General features: G+C 33.5%; 1 protein-coding gene across 3 annotated transcripts in view; it reads left to right on the forward strand.

Moving 5' to 3' along the window:
* The window catches only part of LOC106081237 (serine-rich adhesin for platelets), a 199,105-nt gene that overhangs the window by 46,243 nt on the left and 128,530 nt on the right, over positions 1–24,332 (forward strand). The window lies entirely within an intron of this gene.

Below are 24,332 nucleotides of genomic sequence, written 5' to 3' on the forward strand. Positions count from 1 at the left end.
TAAAAAACTTTTTCTATTAAAAAGCTTACCAAAGAACTTTTTCTATGAAAAAGCTCACAAATGAACTTTTTCTGTGGAAAAGCTCACTAATGAACTTTTTCCATGAAAAAGCTCACTAATGAACTTTTTCTATGAAAAAGCTCACTATTGAACTTTTTCTATGGAAAAACTCACTAATAAACGTTTTCTAAGAAAAAGCTCAGCAATTAACTTTTTCTTTAAAAACGCTTACTATTGGACCTTTTTTAGGATAAAGCTCACTAATTAATTTTTGCTTTGAAAAAGCTCACTAATGAACTTTTTCTATAAAAAAGCTCACTAATGAACTTTTTCTATAAAAAAGCTCACTAATGAACTTTTTATGAAAAAGTTCACTAATGAACCTTTTCTATGAAAAAGCTCACTAATGAACTTTTTCTATGAAAAAGCTCACTAATAAACTTTTTCTATGAAAAAGCTCACTAATAAACTTTTTCTATGAAAAAGCTCACTAATGAACTTTTTCTATGAAAATGCTCACTAATGAACTTTTTCTATGAAAATGCTCACTAATGAACTTTTTCTATGAAAAAGCTCACTAATGAACTTTTTCTATGACAAAGCTGACTAATTAACTTTTTCTATGAAAAAACTCACTAACTTTTTCTTGAGCTTTATCCTTTTTTTGGATAAAGCTCATTAATTAATTTTTGCTTTGAAAAAGCTCACTAATTAACTTATTCAATGAAAAAGTTCATTAAAAAATTTTTTCAATGATAAAGCTCAGCTAATGAATCTAATGAACTTTTTCTTTGAAAACACTCACTATTGGACTTTTTTTTAGGGAAAAGCTCACTAATTAATTTTTTTATGAAAAAGCTCACTCATGAACTTTTTCTATGAAAAAGCTTACTCATGAACTTTTTCTATGAAAAAGCTCACTCATGAACTTTTTTCTATGAAAAAGCTCACTTTTCTATAAAAAAAACTCACAAGCGGAATTTTTCTATAAAAAAGCTGACTAATGAACTATTTCTATGAAAAACACTCATGAGTGAAATTTTCTTACAAAATGCTCACTAATGAACTTTTTCTTTAAAAAAGCTTAATAATGAATTTTCTATAAAAAAGCTCACTATTAAAATGGTCCATAGGTGATCTTTTTTATAGAAAAAGTTCATTGGTGAACTTTTTTAAAGAAAAAGTTCATTGGTGAACTTTTTTATAGAAAAAGTTCATTGGTGAACTTTTTTATAGAAAAAGTTCATTGGTGAACTTTTTTATAGAAAAAGTTCATTGGTGAACTTTTTTATAGAAAAAGTTCATTGGTGAACTTTTTTATAGAAAAAGTTCATTGGTGAACTTTTTTATAGAAAAAGTTCATTGGTGAACTTTTTTATAGAAAAAGTTCATTGGTGAACTTTTTTATAGAAAAAGTTCATTGGTGAACCTTTTTATAGAAAAAGTTCATTGATGAACTTTTTTATAGAAAAAGTTCATTGGTGAACTTTTTTATAGAAAAAGTTCATTGGTGAACTTTTTTATAGAAAAAGTTCATTGGTGAACTTTTTTATAGAAAAAGTTCATTGGTGAACTTTGGGCTGTGAGTAGTTCTATATTCCATGGTGTGTGCTAGGGACGTATACTGCTTTAATGTCATGTGTTTAAAGGTTTAATACTTTTATTGTAAGCATATGTTTCCTTTTTTCGTTTTGTGGTTGGTATATATTTTTTATTAAAACTTTCGTTTTTGTTCTAATTAATTTAATCCTTTCGATTGCTTTGCAAAAAGGATAATATGCCATACTTATGCTTTCGTTTTCAGTTTTGCAATTTCTTTTTTGTTTGCTTATTGCTTAGTATATCCTCAATCCTTCTCATCCTGTTCCTCAGTTTTGCGAGAGATATAATCTCATATATTTTTTTATTACAATTTTATTTACTTCTAATACTTGATGCCTCTGGAGCTTCCCTATTTCCTTCCCGTATCATCCCTTTATGCATGGCTGCATCAATAATGATAAAAAGAAATGCCTTATTTATGCCATTATCCTTATACTTTATACCCGTACTTTGTAATCCTTTTACGCCATGAAAGCTTCACAATGGCTGAGGTAAACCCCTAAAGGATTTTTGTTTTATCATAGGCTTCTGCCATACAACATGCTATGTGGGTGGTGTTTACGTGTTCGCCAGGATATCCTAGTGAAAGTGCAAAGCTGCTTACCTCAGAATCTGTATCTATGTTCTATCGGTGTCTACTACTAAATATGTGGTTTTATTCATATTAGCAAAATGCGAAGCCGAGAAGTATGGGGAAAACGCAAATAAAAAGGAAAGAAGGATCTTATTAGGTTTTTGTTTCATATTTTGTTTTTGCAATGCAATGGGGAATTTAAACCGAACTCTGGGTCGTATCATACTCCAGCCAGCCAGGCAATTTAAGAAGGATGCCATGTAAGGAGAAGCCGAAAAACAATATGAGAATAACTTTTTGCCCACATAAAAAAAGGATTTTATTTCCATTTCCATTTAGGGAAACCCTAGGGATATAGAGCCCAAAGCATTACGTTATGAATTGAATGGCCTGAAAATTTTGTATAAATCAAAACCATGGCTAAAAGCAATGTTTTTCCTAGCTTCTGGAAATGTAGCTGCGTTAACACTTTCTCCTATTGTCAAATACCTTAAAGCTATTTTATATGTTCTGAATTTGCTTTGCTCCTCCTTTTTTCTTGGGAATTTTTGAATTCCAGGAAATGCAACAAAATCGTTCAATCTTGAAAATTGGTTTTTACCCTCTTGAGGTATTTGTTTGGCATTTCAATTCCTTTTTGAAATGTCAAGCCGTCAAAAATACTAGAACAAAGGAAAATTTTCCGATAACATGAGAAATATGTGATGAAAGCTGTAAGTGTCAGTGTTTGTGATGGCTTTATAAAATGAGTAATAGAATATGAATGTGGGAAAAGTAGGTGAAATTCATAGCCTTTTGTACTTGTATAAGCTTTAAAAAGTCTAAAGTTTGTTATCTGAATATATTTTATTTTATAATATTTCGCCTTAAAGTATGCAAATTTTTTTGTTAATGAAGTTCATGTCTTATAAGTAATGATAGTTAATTGCAGAGAAAAATATTTAATTTTGTTAAAAAATACAAGAAAAAAACTCAAATTATTGTGAAAGAAGGTGCAATAGGAAGGCAAATATATCAGTGTTTTGAATTTCTAGATCGAGAGATAAGGGCTAGGGTGTAGGTAACGAAAGAAATGGTAAAATCTATTTTTTTTTGCATACTCCTGGGGCAAGGACGTAGCCAGATTTTTATTTGCGGAGGTAAACCCCATCTACACCCTGTGTAAACCCCATCTAAACCCTACCTACTGTGAATGGGAATCGATACCGTTCAACAATAACAGAAGGACTTGGAGGACATGTGGTTTCAACAAGACGGCACCACAAGCCACACAGCTGTATAGCTGCCTTATAAACCGATCTGGGGTCTTGACTTCTAAATCCTCTAGAGGGCGCAATTCCCATCCGATTTAGCTGGAATTTTGCATGACGTGTTTCGTTATAACTTCCAACAACTGTGCTAAGTAAGGTTCAAATCGGTTCATAATCTCATTTAGCTGCCATATAAACCGATCTTGAAGCTTGACTTATTGAGCCGCTAGAGGTCGCAATTCTTATCCGATTTGGCTGAAATTTTGCATAACGTGTTTTGTTACGACCAACAATTGTGCTTAGTATGGTTGAAATCGGTTCATAACCTGATAGAGCTGCCCTACAAACTGATCTGGGGTCTTGTCTTCTTGAGCCACTAGAGGGCGCAATTCTTATCCGATTTGACTGAAATTTTGCATGGCTGTGGTTTAAATCGGTCCATAACCTGATATAGCTGTCCGATCTGGGATCTTGTCTTCTTTAGCCTCTAGAGGGCGTAATTTTTTATCGGATTTGGCTGAAATTTTGTACAACGGCTTGTCCCATGATCTTCAATATACGTGTCGAATATGGTCTGAATCGGTTATAGCCTGATACATTACCCCTATAAGCCCATCTCCTATTTTCCTTTTGAGTCCTTTAAGGGCGCAAAATCCTGTTCGATTTAGCTGAAATTTTACACAATGACTTCTTCTATGGTCTCTAACATTCAATTCAATTATGGTCCATAACTTGATATAGCTCCAATAGCATAGCAATTATTTTCTTTTATCCTTTGTTTGCCTAAAAAGAGATACCGGGAAAAGAAGTCGACAAATGCGATCCATGGTGGAGGCCCGTTGGAAGCTGGCACACTTTTACCAGTTTTTTTTTTTTAATTTTATTTTTTATTTAATTTTTTGTTATTATTCTTGTTTGTCTCTACCAATGAAAAATCCCCAAAGCTTTGCCTTTGCTTTCGTTAATATGACTTTGTTTCAGCCAAAAAAATCTTTTAAAGAAATGGGACAACTAACGAAAATCCCCCTGAAGGCTAACACCGTGCTGCATGAGATATTAAAAAGAATTTTGCAGTTTCAGTCCAATTCAGCATGACAACTGTAGACTTTTATAAATTATTCACCAGTGCCCAGAAGCAGCAATCGCTTTGTATGATGTTCTCTTTTTTCGTAATTCAAAGGTATCAGGAAAAGATGTAGGAAGATTGAAAGCAAAGACGTTGACTAAAGACGCTTTGAGATTCATAGAATGATACACCCCATTTAAGAAAATCTCAGGCAAGTGATAAACATTTCCAAATCATCAGAAAAAAAGAAAAATGAAATAAAATGGTAATGGAGAAAAGGAAATCCTAAGATGTTGAAGAAGAAAAGGACAAATCTAACAATTCAAATATTCCACAAGGATGAATGAAACGATGCAAGGAAACTTCTATCACAGTCATTGGCATTAATAAGGGCCAGCATTTAAGCATCACCAAAGGACGTTAATGATGAAAACATAGACTAGAGACATAGCCAGTCGTTGGCAGGTGTTGAAAGCAAATGGAAGAGACTTAAATGGTAGCAATTTAAAATAATTATAGGAAATGGCAGCAATATATTGTTTCCGCTTGGCCCCAAATGAGATAATAGTGAAAGAAGTGAAAGAAGGAAACTAGAATTTAAGAAGGTCCAAAGGACTGGGTTTGTCTTAAGTTTTGTTGCAGGAAGTTCTATTGGACAAATTGCTAAAATATTGAGATAAAAAAAATAAGAACGTGCTAAGTTCGGCCGGGCCGAATCTTATATACCCTTCACCATGGATCGCATTTGTCGAGTTCTATGCGCGGTATCTCCTTTTAGGCAAACAAAGAATATGGAATAATAACTGTTATGCTATTGGAGGTATACCATGTTATAGTCCGATTTGGACCATAAATGAATGCCGAACATTGTAGAAATCATTGTTTAATATTTCAGACCATATTTGACACGTAGGTTGAAGGTTATGAGAGAAGCCGTTGTACAAAATTTCTTATAAATCGAATGAAAATTGCGCCATCTAGAGGCTCAAGAAGTCAAGATCTCAGATCGGTTTATATGACAGCTATACCACGTTATGTGCCGATTTGCGCCATACTTAGCACAGTTATTGGAAGTCATAACAAAACACCTCATGCGAAATTTCAGCCAAATCGGATGAGAATTGCGCCCTCTAGAGGCTCAAGAAGTCAAGATCCAAGATCGATTTATATGAAAGCTATACCAGATTATGAACCGATTTGAATTATACTTAACGCAGTTGTTGAAAGTGATACTAAAACAATACGGGCAAAATTTCAGTCCAATAGGACGAGAATTGCGCCCTCTAGAGGCTCAAGAAGTCAAGACCCAAGATCGGTTTATATGACAGCTATATCAAAACATGAACCGATTTCAACCAAACTAAACACAGTTGTTGGAAGTTATAACAAAACACCTCATGCGAAATTTCAGCCAAATCGGATGAGAATTGCGCCCTCTAGCGGCTCAAGAAGTAAAGACCCAAGATCGGTTTATATGAAAGCTATACCAGATTATGAACCGATTTGAATTATACTTAAAGCAGTTATTGGAAGTGATTCCAAAACACTATGTGCAAAATTTCAGCCAAATCGGATGAGAATTGCGCCCTATAGAGGCTCAAGAAGTCAAGACCCAAGATCGGTTTATATGACAGCTATACCAAGTTATGGGCTGATTTCAACCAAACTAAGCACAGTTGTTGGAAGTCAAAGCAGAACACTACGTGCAAAATTTCAGTCAAATCGGACGCGAATTGCGCCCTCTAGAGGCTCAAGAAGTCAAGACCCATGATCGGTTTATAAGACAGCTATATCAAAACATGAACCGATTTGAGCCATACTAAGCGTAATTATTGGAAGTGATACCAAAACACTATGTGCAAAATTTCAGTCAAATCGAATGAGAATTGCGCCCTCTAGCGGCTTAAGAAGTCAAGGTCCAAGATCGGTTTAAATGAAAGCTATACCAGATTATGAACCGATTTGAATTATACTCAGCGCAATTGTTGGAAGAGATACCAAAACACTGTGTGCAAAATTTCAGTCAAATCGAACGAGACTTGCGCCCTCTAGAGGCTGAAGAAATCAAGACCCAAGATCGGTTTATATGAAAGCTATACCAGATTATGAACCGATTTGAATTATACTTAGCGCAATTGTTGGAAGAGATACCAAAACACTATGTGCAAAATTTCAGTCAAATCGGACGAGAATTGCGCCCTCTAGAGGCTGAAGAAGTCAAGACCCCAAATCGATTTTAATGGGAGCTATATCAAGTTATGTGCCGATTACAACCAAACTAAGCACAGTTGTTGAAAGTCAAAGCAGAACACTACGTGCAAAATTTCAGTCAAATCGGATAGCAATTGCGCCCTCTAGAGGTTCAAGAAGTCAAGATCCAAGATCGGTTTATACGGCAGCTATATCAAAACATGGACCGATTTGGTCCATTTACAATCACAACCGACCCACACTAATAAAAAGTATTTGTGCAAAATTTGAAGCGCCTAGCTTTACTCCTTCGAAAGTTAGTGTGCTTTCGACTGACAGACGGACGGACGGACATGGCTAGATCGACTTGATCAAGAATATATATACCTTATGGGGTCTCAGACGCATATTTCGAGGTGTTACACACAGAATGACGAAATTAGTACACCCCCATCCTATGGTGGAGGGTATATTAATGAGTAACAAACAAAAGTTTTTGTGGAGTAACGTTCGCCCCAGGAGTCGAGTTGGTGTCGTACTCCGATTACCAGTGCGGCGGTGTTGGGTTTGATTCCCACTAGAAGACTGGTGTGTCGCTACTGCGGTATCACAAGGGACTGAAATAGTCTAAGTAGAGTCTGCCACTTTAACTTTACTTAAGGTTCGATTTTAAGAGTAGCTTAAAAGGGAACTCATTTGCTTAAGCAGTTCCTGTTTTTATTTACAGTTTAAGTTTAAAATATCCAAAATTTTGATCTAAGCTATAGTGGCTGTATAAATAGGATTTTTTTTTAAAGATTTCCTTTCATCACTTATGTTTCAAATTAAATAAAAGCAAAACTCCCCCTATAATTTATTTTGCCCAAAATGTTAGCCACCATGGAGCTTTCACAAATTACAGTCCTCAATGCGCCACCCTAATATACACTTTAGACATGCGGTAACATTTTTTCGTTTCGCATATGATTACCATAAATTATCTCATCCAACTTTACACACTTACCACTACACATGTAACTGCTGTGTTTCTGTTTTGTTTTTGTTGTTATTTTACAAAACTGATTGCAATGCTGCACTTTGAAACGGGCTGTTGATGTGTTAATATATACCTTGGTCTAACTATGTACGCATGCGCAAATGATGCTGATGATGATGATGACGCTTTTTTTTTATTTTGATTTGTATCAAACTGCAATCATGAGGAGGAAACATTCGCAGCAGCCAAATGAATAACGTGAGGTGAAACAAAAGCTCATTGCTGCTACTGCTGCCATTGCTGTGAGTGCAATGGTACTGCTTAACAATGAAGTTAGACAGTAGACCACTGACGGAAGGAAGGACAGATAACAGACAATGCAATGGACCAACCGACAGACATTTAGGCTTTGTCTATATAGACGAGTATAAAATACCATAAACAAATCCAATTATGTAAAGTTCATCTAGAGGTTACGAATTTTTTTTCCTTACGTCTACTGTTAGCTGGGATAGTACGAGTACATACAACAATTTTAGTAGCTTTTCTTTATTGCTGTTGGTTGTACTCATTGTTGCAGGCAGTTTTTTTTCGTGTAAATGGTTGTCCATTATCAGCATTGCAAAAGGGAACAGTGGTAAGAAAGAAAATTTCTCTTAATTTAGAAAGAAAGTATTTGCATGTAAAGAAAAATAAAATTAAAATTTTCTCTAAAATTAAAATTTTAAATGAAATTTTCCCCAACAACAAGATTTTATCGATTTTTTTTTTTAAATTAAATTTCATCGAAATTTGATTTTCAGACAAAATGTTATCGAAATGTTGTCTTAGTGAAAATTTTATTGAATATTTGTCTTAAGAGAAAATGTTATCGAAATTTGGCCTTAGAGAAAATTTATCGAAATGTGTCTTAAGAAAAATGTTATCGAAATTTGGCCTTAAAGAAAATGTATCGAAATTTGTCTTAAGAAAAATGTTTATCGAAATTTGTCTTAAAAAAATGTTTATCGAAACCTTATGTCTAATGAAAAATGTTTATTTAGGTATTATCTTAAGAACAAATTTTGGTGAAATCGATTTTTTTTTAAATTTCATCGAAATGTTTTTTTTAGACAAAATGTTATCGAAATGTTGTTTTTTTTTTGAAAATTTTATTGAATATTTGTGTTAAGAAGAAATGTTATCGAAATTTGGCCTTAGAGAACATTTTATCGAAATTTGTCTTAAAAAAAATGTTTATCGAAATTTGTCTTAAGAAAAATGTTTATCGAAATTTTTCTTGAGAAAAATGTTTATCGAAATTTGTCTTAAGAAAAATGTTTATCGAAATCTTATGCTTATGAAAAATGTTTATTTAGGTTTTATCTTAAGAACAAATTTTGGTGAAATTCCGTCTACAGCGAAAATTTATCACAAATTTGTCTTAAAAAAATGTTTATCGAAATTTGTTTTAAGAAAAATTTTTATCGAAATTTGTTTATCGAAATCTTATGTCTTATGAAAAATGTTTTTTTATCTTAAGAACAAATTTTGATGAAATTTCGTCTGCACCGAAAATTTATCACAAAATTTTGTCCTGAGAGATATGTTATCGAAAAGATATTTTTAATAAATATGTTGTCTTAAGAGAAACTTGTCTCTATTGTCTTCAAAGAAAATTTTAAGCAATATTGTGATTATCGAAATATTTTGATTAGAAAATTTTTTATCGAAATGTGACTTTAGAAAAAATGTTATCGAAAATTTATCTTAGGGAGACTTTAATCAAATTTTTGTCTAAAGTGGAATTTCATCAAAATTTTTCCAATGGGCAAAATTTTATCGAAATTTGTCTTAAAAAAATGTTTACCGAAATTTGCATCCAGAAAAATGTTTATCGAAATCTTATGTCTTATGAAAAATGTTTATTTAGGTATTATCTTAAGAACAAATTTTGGTGAAATTTCCTCTGCAGCGAAAATTTATCACAAAATTTTGTCCTGAGAAAAATGTTATCGAAGAGAAATTTTTATCAATATATTGTCTTAAGAGAAAGTTGTCTCTATTGTCTCTAAAGAAAATTTTATAGGAATTTTTTCATTATCGAAATATTTTGATTAAAAATTTTTTTTTATCAAAATTATGACTTTAGAGAAAATGTTATCGAAAATTTATCTTAGGGAGACTTTAATCGAATTTTTGTCTAAAGTGGAATTTCATCAAAATTTTTCCTATGGGCAAAATTTGATCGAAATTTGTCTTAAAAAATGTTTATCGAAATTTGTCTTAAGAAAATTTTTTATTGAAATCTGTTTATCGAAATCTTATGTCTTATGAAAAATGTTTATTTAGGTATTATCTTTAGAACAAATTTTGGTGAAATTTCATCTGCACCGAAAATTTATCACAAAATTTTGTCCTGAGAGAAAATGTTATCGAAGAGATATTTTTAATAAATATGTTGTCTTAAGAGAAACTTGTCTCTATTGTCTTCAAAGAAAGTTTTATAGTAATTTTCTCATTATCGAAATATTTTGTTTAGAAAATTTTTTATCGAAATTGTGACTTTAGAGAAAATTTTATCGAAAATTTATATAAGGGAGACTTTAATCGAATTTTTGTCTAAAGTGGAATTTCATCAAAATTTTATTGAAATTTTATCGTAGTTTGTCTTAAGAAAATTTTTTTATCGAAATTTTATGTCTTATGAAAAATGTTTATTTAGGTATTATCTTAAGAACAAATTTTGATGAAATTTCGTCTGCACCGAAAATTTATCACAAAATTTTGTCCTGAGAGAAAAAGTTATCGAAGAGAAATTTTTATCAATATATTGTCTTAAGAGAAACTTGTCTTAAGAGAAACTTGTCTCTATTGTCTCTAAAGAAAATTTTATAGCAATTTTGTAATTATCGAAATATTATAATTAGAACATTTTTTATTGAAATTGTGACTTTAGAGAAAATGTTATCGAAAATTTATCTAAGAGAGACTTTAATCGAATTTTTGTCTAAAGTGAAATTTCATCAAAATTTTTCCTATGGGCAAAATTTTATTGAAATTTTATTTGGAGAAAAGGTTATCGGAATATTATTTTTAGAGAAAATGTTATCGATTTTTTTTTTTGGAAATTTTGTCTTAAAAATCATGAAATTGCATCCTTAGAGAAAATTAAATAGAAATTTTGTGTTTAAAACAAGTAAGGCCGGGCTAAAGTCGACCTTTCAACACCCTACACCACATTAGATATGCAGACCAAGTCGTCGAATTTAAAATTTGCTTAATCTTGATATGTAGAATTTCGATCAAAATCCGTGCATATAGAAGGAGCCATAGAGTAAATCGTTGTATAAATTTTTGAGAAGATCAATTGATAATTGGTTTTGCAATGGCCTTAAAAGTGAAAATCGTATATATGGGAGCTATATCTAAATCTGAACCGATTTCTATGAAATTCAATTCATAAGGAAATCCTTGGTGCTAGTTTTTGGTGTGAATCGGTTAACAAATAACCAAATTATTACAATATTAGTCCAAATCGGACGAACAAATATATGGCAGCTATATCTAAATCGGATGGGAGCTATATACAAATTTGAACCGATTTTTCCCAATTTCAATAGGCTTCGTCTCTAGGCTCAAAAAAATGCTTCTGCAAAATTTGAAGATGATCGGAAGAAAATCGAAAATCTTATCGAAATTTTGCCCTGCCTTTAGAATTTAGAATTAGAATTGCCTTTAGAGAATTTTTACAAAATTTCAACGAATTTTTTCCTGTGCATAAAATTTTATGTTTAGAGAAATGTTATCGGAATCTTCTCTTTAGAGAAAATGTTGTCATAATTTTGCGTTAAATGCAATTTTTATCAATATTTTGTATTAAGGGAAAAATTTTTGTGAAGAGAAAATTTTATCGACCCTTGTATATAAAGAAAATTTTTATCTTTATCGAAAATTTATGATAAAGAATTTTATCGAAATTGTCACTTTAGAGGAAATGTTATCGAAAACATGTCTTAAGAAAAATCTTATCAAATATTCGAACTTTTTTTCCTCACATAAAATGTAATCGAAATATCCTATTTTTAAATTTTGTCTTTAGAGAAATTTTTATCAGAGATTTGTCTTAGGAGAAAATGTTATCGAAATTTTATCTGCTGAGAAAATTTAACAAAAATTTTTTTCTTAAGGGAAAATCTTATCGAAACATAATTTTGAAAATCTATAGTTAAAGAAAATGTCATTGAAATTTTTCTGAAGAGAAAATTTTGCATTTCTAGAAAATGTTATCGAAATATTGCTTTAGCGAAAATTTTAACTACATTTGGTCATTTGAAAAAATTGTATCGAAAAATTTTCCTTACACATAATGTTTTTGAAATTTTGCCATAGGAGCAAATGTTATCGGAATTTTCTGTAGAAAAAATTTGAGCATATTTTTTTGGAGAAAATGTTATCGAAATTTTGGTTTTTAAGAAAATGTTAAATTTTTGTTTTTAGAGAAAAATTTTATCGAAATTCTATCGTTAAAGAAAATATCATTAAAATTTGTTTCTGAAAAGAGAATTACATCCTAATTTTGTTTTTGTAGGCAATTTCATTAAAATTGTATCTTTAGAGAATTATCGAATTTTTGTCATGGGAGAAAATTCCATTGAAACTTTTTCTTTGGGGAAAATTTCATTGGAATTTCGTCTTTAAAAACAGTATCATTAAAATTCGATCTTTAGACACAAAATTTGTTGTTTTAAAAAAGTTTATTCGATATTTTGTCTTCAAAAAAAATTTATCGAAATTTTATGTTTGAAGAAAATGTTATCGAAATTTTATTTAAAAAGAAATAATAATCGAAATGTTTGCTTTGTTTTATTTAAGTGAAAATAACTATTATAGTGAAAAAGCTTTTATAGTGAAAAGGCGATTATAGTGCAAATAGCTATTAATCGATTATTGTGGTTTGTTATCGTATAACATCTATGATTATCCAGTACAACTTTTCACTGAAATTCTATTCAGAACATCTTACTTGCACTTACGCGGGGACAGGATAGGACAGAAACACAGTAAGAGTTTTTAGAGAAAATTTTATCAAAATTTTTTTTAGGTAAAAATTTAATTTTCTCCTCAAAGAGCCTAAGAGTCGCAAAGGAACCAAGAATTCTATAGATCAGCATGGTATTAATACAGTGCCCCAGAAGAGGAACGAGATTCAATTCCACCAAAGGATCCACCTATGGTTTTCATCCTTCCTTTATTTGAAACCCCTTTTAAATCCTTCTATATCCCATTTTTTCGCCTCACTGTAACCTCAAATTTGTTCCGCTACTTTATCATAGTTGCGGGTAATTGTCTTCTGTTCCCTGTTGCCTATTGTTGATGAGGTTGAGGAAAGGCTGAATGTTTGGCTAACTGACTGTGGCAGTTGGCAGCCAATGTTATCACAAAACATGTGTTTTACTCCATTGTTGTGTAAATTTTTCTTTTTAAACCAAAAACTCACTTTAGCATCGTTTATAAATTTTGCACTTAGTTCATCAGTAGTTAATGATAGTTTATATACGTATTTTTTTACAAATGTGGAGGGAAACAAGATTGTTTTCCATCACTTTAAACAAAGGTTTTTGATTTTTTTACAACTGAAGAGAAAAAAAAGAAAAAACATTAAAAAGCTAAAAGTGTAACAATAATCATTAATAATCTTTCCTATTTCATAACCTTTGGTCAGCTCACACCAAGTGACCTTTGTAAGGCGAGGGCTTAACTTATGGGTTTATGAACTTGTAGCGAAGCACATGGGTGGAACTTGATGTGCCATAACATGTGTGTAATTGTTAACATTGTTTAAAATTGCAGTTGTCGAATTGTCTGCCTTACAAGGTAGCAAAATTCATGCAATTTTGCAACAATCCTCTACCGGTCCGTCCTTCCTTCGAACTTTGTAGCTGTTTGTAGGGTTTTCTAAGTTTTTCATAGGTCTTTTGTCTCTATTGTTTTCATTTTTGTCTGCATGTAATTTTTCTACCCCGGTTTTCTTCTTTTCTATAGCACAATTGTTTTCTTATTTTTATTGTCTAAATTTGTAATATGTTTATTTAAGACCTTTGCGTATGGTGTAGCAATGCATATGGCTTTATTTGAGTTTCTGAGCAAATAAAAACAGAAATAATTTTTTTAAAGTAAAATTACGTCAAAACAAAACAAACAAAAAAAAAACAAAAACAATGATGGGAAAATATTTTTTGTTAATGAAAAGATTGATATTTAAATAAAAAAATAATATTTTAAGGCTTTATAAACTTATTACATAAAATTTTATTTGAACAAATTCGGGAAAATGCGTTATACGATATGTTGGACTATTTTCATTTATGGACCCCTTAGGGTATGCTATATGTTATGAAATGACCATCAGTAAGAAAGAAAGAAAATGTTGGAATGTGTCAGAATAAAGTCCGAAAATTCCACCAAGGAACTAAACATCAAATCTCTGGCTTTGATATGGACGTATACTCCTGCAGAGACAAAAAGAAAATCTTTTAACAGATACAGAATATCTGAGCATATGAAAAGAAAAATTTTCCCTGTAGCTGATATCCGAGAATAGCGGTGACTAAGCAACCACAGCACTAATCCCAAATAACGGTATAGAATATTTTCCGCCAAATCAGATTGAGATCAGCGCAGTAGTAACCAAGTTAAAAAATAACAAGTCAGCAGAAGCCGAAGGGTAAAACTATTTAAGACTGAAATCGACACGCCAATAAAGCGTAAACAACAGCTTATACGAGCAATTTGGCTATATTATCAACCTTACAGTACTGTCTTTCGTACACGAAAGGAGACAAATCAGTATGTGCCAACTATAGAGAAATAATTCTCCTTTCCGTCGTATACAAAAAACTTTTGGGCCTACTGGGTAAGAGATTAAAATCTAAAATCAATGCGATTATTGGGCCTTGTCAATAAGACTTGGTAAATCCACCATAGCACCTGGTACAAAACCTGAAAAAATAAAGTACCTTGTACTTAATAAAGTACCTGGTACAAAATTAACTTTCGTGGTACTTAATAAAGTACCTGGTGCATAATAAAATACATGATAACTATTAAAGTGCCTGGCACTAAATTAAGTACCTGGTACTTAATAAAGTATTTGGTACTTAATAAAGTACCTGGTACTTTAGAAAGTACGTGGTACTAAAGAAAGTAGCTGGTGCATAAGAGAGTATCTGGTACTTAAGAAAATGCCGGATACTTTTGGAAAGTACCCGGTACTATAGAAAGTACTTGGTACTTAAGAAATTACCAGGTACTTAAGAAGGTACCATAAAACGCCTGGGTTTGAATCCTGACGAGAACAATATAAAACATTTTTAAGCGGTGGTTATCCCCTCCTAATGCTGACGAACGAATTTGTGAAGTACTGTACCGTCTGGTATGGCAGCTATGTAAAATCTTCTCCACAAAGGAGTGCCGCACTGCCGCACGCCGTTCGGACTCGGCTATAAAAAGGAGGGTCATTATCATTGAGTGTAAACTTGAATCGAACAGCCCTCAGTGATATATTAAAATTTTGCCCCTCTTCCTTAATGGAATATTCATGGGAAATTGACATTTGTGCTTAAGAAAGTTCCTGGTATTTTATAAATAATAAAGTACTTGTAAAGATCCTGGTAGTAACATAGTACCTGGTACTTAAGAAAGTACTTGGTATTATAGAAAGTACCTGGTGCTCGAGAAAGTACCTAGCACTTAAGGGTACTTAAGAAAGTTACGGGTACTTAAGGAGGCAAGGGTACTTAATAAAGTACCTGGTACTTAATAAAGTACCTGGTACTTAATAAAGTACCTGGTAATTTATAAAGAGCTTGACACGAAATGTGTTTTTGGTGTAGTAGCCACATTCCAAGTGAAGGTAGCGATCCACGTCAAGCTCCTATAGGTGGTGAAAGTCGTTTCGGTCTGTTGGGCCGATTGCCGCGGGAATGTGTTGCCCATTGTTTATTTAAAGGTACCAATAACTCCTCTTGTTATATCGAACATCATAGGCACTCAGTATTTAAGTAAAAGCTGGTGCCGTTTGGCCTCTCACTGAGACTCTCCGCTCGATACCGCTGGTTATACGCGACTGCACTTGCAGATACTCCGTATGGAGCATTCTACTATCCGCAACCTGTGGACGCGCCCAGTAGCTCCCAAATTAGCTTCTTGTGATATCGATAAACATCACACAAATTGAAGCTCAAAGTTCCAGTCCATGATGTGCTTATAGTTATCCAGTGTCTGGATAAGTAGTAGTAAATAATTTGTCTGGTATTAAATAATGACGAGGTACATTAATTATGATACCTTACTAGTACATAGTAAGGTTCCTGGTACGAAATAAGGTACCTGATACGACAAAGGTACGTGGTACCAAATAATCTAAATGGCACTAAATAATGTACCTCGTACTAAATATTGTATCTACAATAGTAAGAGTTGAGGTACATGTATTATGTACCTGGTACAAAATAATGTACCTGGTACTAAATAATATACCTGATACTAAATAATGTACCCAGTACTATAAAAATGTACCTGGTACTAAATAATATACCTGATACTAAATAATGTACGTGGTGCCAAATAAGGTACCTGATACGACAAAGGTACGTGGTACAAAATAATCTAACTGGTACTAAATAATGTACCTCGTACTAAACAATGTACCTAGTACTAAATAATGTATATGGTGAGAGATGAGGTACATGTATTATGTACCTGGTACAAAATAATGTACCTGGTACTAAATAAAATACTTGGTACTAAAATTGTACTCAGTACTATAAAATGTACCTGGTACGAGATGAGGTACATGGTACGAAATAAGGTACGTGGTGCCAAATAAGGTACCTGGCACGACAAAGGTACGTGGTACAAATAATCTAACTGGTACTAAATTATGTACCTGGTAATAGATAATGTACCTGGTAATAGATAATGTACCTGGTACTAAATAATGTACCTCGTACTTAACAATGTACCTAGTACTAAATAATGTACCTGGACTAAATTATGTACCTGGGCTAAATAATGTACCTGGTACATAATAATGTACCTAGTACTTAATAATGTACCTGGTACTAAATAATGTAGCTAGTACTAAATAATGTAGCTGGTATTAAATAATGAAGCTAGTACTAAATTATGTACCTGGTACTAAATTATGTACCTGGTACTAAATAATGTGCCTGTTACTAAATTATGTTCCTGGTACTAAATAAAGTACATTGTACTAAATAAAGTACATTGTACTGAATAAAATATATGGTACTAAATAATGTACTTGTTCCTTGGTACCCTTATACCTTCAGATGTATCTCAAGCCATGTCTGAGATTAGTATCCCTGGAAATGGATGGTCAGCAGTCGAATAGGGGAAAAATGGGGAGGGTGTTTCACAACTTTTTTTTAATCCTCGAAGTCGTTAGTGTTGGGAAAGGCATTAATCTGAATTTGATTTCTCATTCATACAATTGGAAAACGAAATTTCCTGGTCTACTGGGTTATTGACTACAAAATTTTGAGCATTTCTTGAAAATCTTGTTTACCGGACAAATCTCCTTAAGAAGACTCATCTCTGCAGAGCACACTCAATGAAAGTATCGATAGAAAAAGCACAATGCTGCCCATATTCTGACAGTGGTGGGGGAAAATGAACTTAAAACGAAACGATTTGATGAAAAGTGAAAATCGGTAAATCCATTTCTATAGAACCAATACCAATGCCCAGACAAAATAAAACCAAATTAAAGTCAGTTTTTTGCGAACCTTGAGGGTAGATCTGGCAAACTAACGATAATCGCAACATTCGATATTTTCGATATTTCCAATAATTGATATCCATACTATCGTTTCCCATCACCTATATTTCAAACGAAAATGAACAGTAAAAATAGGTAGATCGATTTTTATAGAAGCAATACCAATGCCCAGACGAAATAAAAACTATTTAAAGTCCGTTTTTTGAGTACCTGGAGGGTAGATCTGGTAAACTATCGATAATCTCAACATTCGATATTTTCGATATTTCTAAAAACAAATATCGATAGTATCAATATCAATGCCCAGACGGAAAAAAACTATTTTAGGTTAGTCAGTTGGAAGTCACGAGAGAAATCGTTGTATAAAATTTTAGTCCAATCGGAGGAAAATTGCGCCCTCTATAGGCGCAATGTGTATTATAGGGTATCGGATCGATTATTTTCGTTCAACTTTGCAAAAAATTAATTTAACCAATAGTATCGACAGGAAATATAGCAATCGATATTCAGACAAACAACAAAATATCGATTGTATCGAAAGTGCCATCGATATTTTGCCAGCTCTACTAGAGGGCGTAATTATGGCTCAGTTTGAAATTTTGCACGTAGTGTTAATAAGTGGCAAGTGTAGTGCATAGCGGTCTGTAGGCTCGTATCGTTCCCATATAAACCACTTAATCTGCTTATTAGAAATATATTCAAAAAACTTATTAATGGGTGTATAAGATTCGTCCACTCTTTATTTTTATTTTATTTTTGTTTTTTTTTTATTTTTTTTATTTATGCAGTTGTATTTTGTGTTTTTACTTTTTTTTAATAAAATTGTTTAATTTTTTTCTTTTCGCTGGTATGAAGTATAAACTTTTGTCTTTATGAGAGTGTTAAGATCTCTAACACTCAACATGTTTTTTTTTTGTTTACTTTTTTAATTAAATTTTTTTTTATTTTTATTTTACCTATTATCTTTTTTTCTTTATTTTTAAATATATTTAAATATCTTTTTCCTTTTCGCTGCTGGAATGTACATAATTTTGCATTGTGTGTGTGCGTGTGTTAAGACATCTCCCAATTCCATATATCTTAGCATAATTTCCATAAATGACCCACCTCAACATTAATCATCTATGGAAGGTCTTTGTGGCATACCCATTTGTTGCCCATTTATGGTCAATCAAACAGCATCAAGCACCACTCCATAGTGTACTCCTTACAGCATCATACAATGTAATAAATCATTAGGTTTTCAGCACTTGTGTGGCCAGGCCAAGACGCACCTTTAATTCCATTCATACGAGCCACACAACCAAAATAATTGACAAAAATGTTGTGCTTTTATGATGTATGGGCTTTGGCAATGCAATGAGCTAAACTAACAAATGGATCGATAGTTGAGCTTAGAGGAGTCGTTTAATCCTCTTAGGGTCTAACTCATTACCTCATTTCATTGTGAAATTGGGCTAAGCATGGCATATGGAGTTAACCCAGTATTGATTTTGTCGGTTCGCCACAGCATTTTTATGTAATGTGGACTTAAAATGTTTACCATTTTCAGTTAATCAAAGGTGTGTTAACATGTTACACTCATTAAATGTTGGCAAAATTAAGTTGTTCGATAATTTATGGTTTGTACAAAAACGTGCTCTAGTCATTTGAAGAAAATGGCCATGGAGAAGGTATTGGATTGGCCGAGTGCATTAGTTTTGTTAATATTTCATATTTTGTTTTAAAACATTCCATTAATATTGCCATCATCTTTGTAGCTTTTTATTTATCCTTCTCGTGACACCATTGGTGTTATATATTTTCTGTTTAAAAATCTCCTCCTCCCTAGGGCTATTATTTTTTGTTTTTTTTTTCGAACGAGGTAATCAATTTCATTTAATGGATTTTTGAATTCTTACAAATAAATCCATGTGCCGCTGATAGGCTGGCATTTGCACCATTTTATAGCCTGCTATATGTCTGTGCTAGGGTACTGTTTTGCAAAATATGTTAACACTTTCCTCGTCATCACATCACTTTGGCAGAATGATGAAATACACGAGGCACAAATGGATTTTAACAAATCATAGCCCAAGCCAATAGTTCAAGCATGTGTGTTTCAAGTCAAAACACACATAAACAATGGAAATGTTTGGCCATAGTGGATATAAGTCGACTGGGTAGCGTGGTATTTTCGTAAGAGGTGTTAAGAAAATAGAGGGCATAAAGGCTAAGCTAAATCAACTGTTTAATGCAAGTAACAAGGATATTGCTGCATACTTTTAGGGGCCAAAATTTGTTTATGGATAAATACAAGGACAAGCCTTTCTTATAACACTGTTGTTGTTTAAGCTTAGAATTGAAAAGTAAAATAAAGTGCTAGGTATGTTTTTTAGAATTTAAAATAAAACAAGTTACAGTCCGATTCGGACCATAAATGAATTCAATGCTGAACATTGTAAAAGACAGTATATAATATTTGAATTCATTCGGATAAGAATTGCGACTTGTAGGGGCTCAAGAAGCAAAATCGGAAGATCGGTTTATATGGGAGCTGTGTCAAACTTTAGATCGATTCAGACCATATTGGACACGTATGCTTAAGGTCATGAGAGAAGCCGTTGTACCAAATGTCTGCCAAATCGGATTAGAATTGCGCACTCTTGAGGCTTAAGAAGTCAAGATCCCAGATCGGTTAATATGTACCAATTTGCGCAATACTTAGCCAAATCAGATGAAAATTGCGCCCTCTAGCGGCTCAAGAAGTTAAGATCCAAGATCGGTTTATATGGCAGCTATACTAGGTAATGTAACGATTAGGACCATACTTCGCACAATTGTTCGAAGTCATAACAAAATACTTCACGCAAAATTGCAGCCTTATTGGATAAGAATTGCGCCCTCTATCGGCTCAAGAAGTCAAGATCCAAGATCGGTTTATATGGCAGCTATACCAGGTTATAAACCGATTTAAATCATACTTAGGACAGTTGGTGGAAGTAGCACCAGAATACCACGTGCGAAATTTCATTCAAATCGCATAAGAATTGCGCCCTCTAGAGGCTAAATATGTCAAGATCCAAGATCGGTTTATATGGCAGCTGTACCAGGTTATGAACCGATTTGAATCATACTAAGGACAGTTGGTGGGAGTGATACCAAAACACCACGGGCAAAATGACAGCCAAATCGGATAAGAATTGCGCCCCCTAAAAGCAATAGAAGTCAAGACCCCAGATCGGTTTATATGGCAGCTATATCAGGTTATGAACCGATTTAAACAATATTAAGCACAGTTGTTGGAAGTAATACCAGAATACCACGTACAAAATTTCGCCCTCTAGAGGCTCAAGATGTCAAGATCCAAGATCGGCTAATATGGCAGCTATATCAAAACATGGACCGATTTGGCCCATTTACAATCCCAACCGACCTTAACTAATAAAAAGTATTCGTCTGAAATTTCAAGCGGCTAGCTTTACTCCTTCGAAACTTAGCGTGCTTTCAACAGACGGACGGACAAGGCTAGATCGGCTTAAAATGACATGATGATCAAGAATATATATACTTTATAGGGTCTTAAATGCATATTTCGAGGTGTTACAAACAGAAAGACGAAATTAGTATACCCCCATCTTATGGAGGAGGGTATAAAAAAAAACGAACAAATTTTTTTTTAAATTTTGATTTTGTATTTTTAGACCCACCATAATAGTATGGGGTATACTAACCTAGTCATTCCGTTTGTAACACCTCGAAACAATGATCTGCTACCCCATTAGGTATATATATTCTTGATCGTCTCGACATTCTGATTCCATCTAGCTATGCCCGTCCGTCTGTCGAAATCACGATAGCGGTCGAACGCGTAAAGCTAGCCGCTTAAAATTTTGCTCAGATACTTAATATTGATGTAGGTCGTTGGGGATTGCAAATGGTTCATATCGGTTCAGATTTGGATATAGCTCCCATATAAACCGATCTCCCATTTGACTTCTTGAGCCTCAGGAAGCCTCAATTTTCATCTCATTTGGCGGAAATTGTGCATGTAGTATTCTGTTATGACCTCGAACAACTGTGCCTAGTCCGGCCCAAATCGGTGTATAATCTGATATAGGCCCCATATAAACCGATTTCGCGATTTGACTTATTTAGCCCCTGGAAGCCTCACTTTTTATGTGATTTGGCTGAAATTTTGCACGTAATGTTCTGATATGACTTGGAACAACTGTGCCAAGTCCGTTCCAAATCTGTGTATAACCTGATATAGGTCCCACATAAACCGATCTTCCGATTTGGCTTCTTGAGCCCCAGGAAGCCTCAATTATTATCCGATATGCCAGAAATTTTGCACATAGCATTCTGTTATGACTTCCAACAACTGTGCCAAGTACGGTCTTAATCCCTCAAGGACCTGATATAGCTCCCGTATAACCCGATCTCTCGATTTGACTTCTTGAGCCCCTGGAAGCCTCCCCTTTCATCCGATTTGGCTGAAATTTTGCACATAGTGCTCTGCTATGACTTCCAACAATTGTAAATAGTTCGGTCCAAATCGGTATATAACCAGATATAGCTCCCATATGAACCGATTTCCCGATTTGACTTCTTGAGCTGCTGGAAGCCGCAATTGTTGTCCGATTTGGCTGAAAAAAAATTTTTTTGGGAATAGTTTTCCCGTATTGAATTTATAATTGAGAAAAAAATCTTCAAGTTTTAATTTTTTTTTCTGCTCTTCATGTAGCAAAGCTTATTCCCCACTTAAATGCTTTCCTGATTGTAGTTCTTAACATGCCAAATATTTGTTGAAATAAAAAGCAAATCGTAAACAAATAAACTTTGAAATGGAACACATGCAGAATGGTACATTCAAAGAAAAATATAAACAGAAAAAATATTGAAATTAGCTAATTAGTTTGGGCAGGGTAAGGGAATTCTCCTCTCTCGCTACAAATTGGTACAATACGCAAACTTCTTCCTCAACGACAGGCAGTAGCCGCTCAAACGTCAGCTGTATGGAATGGTGTTACTACCAGCACCTTCGTTAATGCTAAAAAAACAAAAGCCGGTAAACCAGCACAAAAGTCTCGATTCATGAGACTGTCGGCGGATGGCTGATGGTAGCCTAATTAAACATAATAAGCAATGGTGTGAATATTCCAAATACAAATGTTGCCATAGTTGTTAGTTTGGTATGCATTGTTTGTTGGTGGCAATGGTTACTTGTGGTAGTAGTTGCTGGGTAGCGACAGTCAACACAACACAGTATACGGATATGTGTGTACATGTGCTTGCACAAACGAATATTTGTATATTGATATGTAGCCATGTAGGTATCCAACGATATATTGTATACATAACAACAAAAGTGGCAATATGGTGATACAACAACAACAATAACTGCATTAACAACAATTGAGCAGAAATATAAACAATTCGGTTATTATTATTGTATTTGTTGTTGTCGTGAGTAACGGCAAAGTTTGTTTACTTATTTGCTCTTTTTCCCGTTTCAAACTCTTGGGCTCTCTCCCTCTCACTCCCTAGCTCTTTTGATTTATATCAGCTCTTTCAAAAGTTCAGAAGTACAATGGGCTTTGCCAGTATTTGTGTGTAATACTTTGACACACTTGTATTTTCAATGTATATTGTGCGATTAAAAAAAAAAAACATATTGGCTTTACACATGTAATGTAGTTATTTTGGGGGAGGACTGATTAGTTGGGGAAAACAGATTTATAAATAATTAAAAGCATAAAAGCAGTTATGCGCTTCATAACTTTAGTCCTTTGATAGTAAGCGTGCTTTCGAACTGATAGACGGATGGATGAACGGGCAGACAATATTTCGATGAGTTGCTAAGGGGATGACGAAATTGTAATACCTACATCCAATCCAATTATGGAGGGTATATAAGGGTTTCCAAGGAAAGTTTTTCAGAAATTTTACATAAAATTTTCAAATGTTTTTGCAAAAGCATATATTTTGTTGAAAAAAAAATGCTTGGGAAAATACCATATCCGCCCGTCCGTCTGTCGAAATCACAAATGTTTTTGCAAAAACATATATTTTTTTTAAAAGAAATGTTTGGGAAAATACCATGTCCGCCCATCCGTCTGTCGAAATCACAATAGCGGTCGACCGCGTAAAGATGGCCGCTTCAAATTTTGTTCAGATACTGACTATTTATGTACGTCTTTGGGCGTTGCAAATGGACCATATCGGTTTAGATATAGCTTTAGCTCCCATATAAACCGATCTCCCGATTTTTCTTCTTGAGCCCCTGGAAGCCGCAATATTTGCCCGATTTACCTGAAATTTTGCACGTGGTGTTCTGTTATGACTTATAACAACTGTGTGGAGTATGGTCAGAATCGGTCTATAACCTGATATACCTCCCATATAAATCAATCTCCCGATTTGACATCTTGAGCCCCGGGAAGCCTCAATTTTCATCCGGTTTGGGTTTAATTTCGCACATAGTGTTCTATTATGACTTCCAACAACTGCGATGAGTACGGTGCAAATCGTTGTATAACCTTATATAACTCCCATATAAACCGATCTCTCGATTTGACTTCTTCAGCCCCTGTAAGCCGCAATTTTTTTCGGATTTGGCTGAAATTTTGCAAGCGGTGTTATGACTTCCAACAACTGTGCCAAATATGGTCCCTATCGGTCTTTCGATCATCCTGTTTCGTTTAATAGGAGCTTTTATTTTTGCCGGTTTAACAGAAGTTTCGTATAAGTTTCAACAAAATTTATTTTGTATAAATTTTTTGCAGAATCCCTGGTGGTGGGTTCTCAAGATTCGGCCCGCCGAACTTAGTAGGTTTTTACTTGTTAGTACTATTTTAAATTTTACATTTTCCATCCCTGACGTCTAATATATCTGTTAGAGGCGTTTT

The sequence above is a fragment of the Stomoxys calcitrans genome, chromosome 5, assembly GCF_963082655.1.
Source record: "Stomoxys calcitrans chromosome 5, idStoCalc2.1, whole genome shotgun sequence".
In the NCBI taxonomy this organism is placed as follows: domain Eukaryota; kingdom Metazoa; phylum Arthropoda; class Insecta; order Diptera; family Muscidae; genus Stomoxys; species Stomoxys calcitrans.